Source organism: Bison bison, unplaced genomic scaffold (genome assembly GCF_000754665.1).
Source record: "Bison bison bison isolate TAMUID 2011002044 unplaced genomic scaffold, Bison_UMD1.0 scf7180017864063, whole genome shotgun sequence".
Lineage (NCBI taxonomy): Eukaryota > Metazoa > Chordata > Mammalia > Artiodactyla > Bovidae > Bison > Bison bison.
Genome location: NW_011494635.1, coordinates 12,535,009 through 12,535,975, shown reverse-complemented (window position 1 = coordinate 12,535,975; position 967 = coordinate 12,535,009).

Here is a 967-nt window from a genome sequence, read left to right as displayed (position 1 = left end):
GACAAGACCGTAGAGGCACCTGCACAGGAGGCAGAGAGAGAGATGGAGAGAATGTGGTCAGGGGACCAGAAGATCCCAGGGGTGTGGATCAGGCAGGGAGAGGAATATTTCAGGAAACAGGGAGTGGCTACCAGTGTGGACTGTGGCAGAGACAGAGGGGGAGGAGATTGGGGAAATGAAAGGTCCCAGGTGAATTGCAAAAGCAGCCCTGGACGATGCTGGGACAGAAGTCCTGAGACTGTGGGAAGAAAGCAAGATGGGTGGCAAGAGCCCAGCTGGAAAGGGAGGATGGACTGGAGCTGGGACCTTGGGATGGAAGTGGGAATGCAACTTTCTAAGGAATTGGCAGGGGGCGGGGCTGGGGTGGGTGGTGGAATTGGGCAAATACCAGTGCCCTTGGAGGCTTGCTTCTGTCTCTGTCAAATCTCACAGGAGCATCCTTCTTCTCACTCATGACTCCTTCAGGCTTCACTCCATCCCTTGAGGATTGTGTAAAGGAACACTTAGTCCCATTTTCATGGGCACTGAGAGAGTCTTTTCTACTCCCTCAGTCGTGGACTGGGCTGGGGCACCTGAAGACCCAGAAAGTGGTGCAGTGAATGCACTTCTTCCAGATGTCCCCAAACCACTTGCAAGAGGCTCCTTCCTTTAGAAAGGCTGTTGCTACTCCCTCCATTCCTCTTGGCTATTCCAGGACTCTTTGCCATGTCCTGAGAACAAGGTCAGCAACTCTGCTTTATTGATGTTTAGAACTGGGTCACTGGATGCCCTTGCTGTGGCACAGCCTCTCTAGGGGCTCTGTAGCCCCACCCCCCTTCTCCTGCAGGCTTGTTCCCTGGTATGGAGGGCATAAGAGGAGGCCAGCTTTGTGCTGAGGGCCCCATGTGCAGGAGACCGAAGCTGAGGCTTAAAGGTCAGATATGTTTTGCTGATTGGTCATCAAGTCTAGAGAAAGTACTGGGCAAGC